Raw genomic sequence first — 1,050 nt, 5'->3', positions numbered from 1 at the left:
AGCTAATAAGATGGGCTGAATGCGTATTAAGCACGCAGTGATTGATCTAAACCGTTCATTGGATAACTCTTGCTTTGGATCTCTTATCACACTCAAAATTCACACTTAACAAGCAATCACAGCATCTAATAATGTGGGATGTTTTACCATCTATATTCAACCAAAAAATTAGGGATTTGCTAGGGACAAGGGATTTTGCGGACTGGTTGCATCATAGAGCAGCCACATGGGATGAATTAAATGAATAAGACAAAAGCGAGCCTATGTGGCTGCTCTATGATGCAACAGCCAGTCCGTGAAATGCCTTCTACGATGGTCCCTAACAAATGTCAAAAAAAAATATTGGCTAGATACTGGCGCTTTCATGTTTTGATAATTGCACTAACTCGTCTTATCTTTTTTTTTTTTCTTTTGAAAGGGAAAATGATATGGTGACCGAGAGTACCACCTAGCTGGGATGGTGGTACCTGCAATGAGAACATGCCATGTGTTAAAAAAAAAATTACTTTTCCAAGTTTTCCCTTAAATTAAGTGATGCTCACTGTCACTTTGTGATGTTGTGGCGTGAAATTATTTGTTTGGCCCCTTTTAGGTCCTGCTCTTGGTTTCCCTGACATTACTCTTAAAAAAGTTGCTGGGTTATTACAATTCCCGAAAGATAAACTCTAGAGAGATCGAAAGTAAGTCCATGTAGGAGACTATAGTAGTGGCAGTATCAGTAGCCAAAATATTACATATTGTTGGGGTTTGAGATTTCATTATGCTACTGATATTCGCATTACAATGTTTCATTAATTGCAAAAATCAGCTTGTCTTTTATTTTTAATTGGCTTGTGAGAGTTTTTTGGGAACTGTAATAACCTTTGACAGCTATATAAATAATAAATGAAGAGATTAGAGAGTGTAATTACCAAAAAATGGGAGTTGCCCATTTTGATATGATGAGAGACTGAAATAATCCAACAGCCTAATTTTGATCTGATGATCTAAAATTGTTCGTGGGATCCGGTATTGATGGAGATCTAAGATCATTACGCAGTGATGCTTCAA

This window comes from Tasmannia lanceolata, unplaced genomic scaffold, assembly GCF_043159265.1.
Source record: "Tasmannia lanceolata isolate RefF3 unplaced genomic scaffold, GAP_Taslan_0.1 ptg000037l, whole genome shotgun sequence".
Taxonomy (NCBI): Eukaryota; Viridiplantae; Streptophyta; class Magnoliopsida; order Canellales; family Winteraceae; genus Tasmannia; species Tasmannia lanceolata.
Note: the sequence above shows the minus strand (reverse complement) of the source record.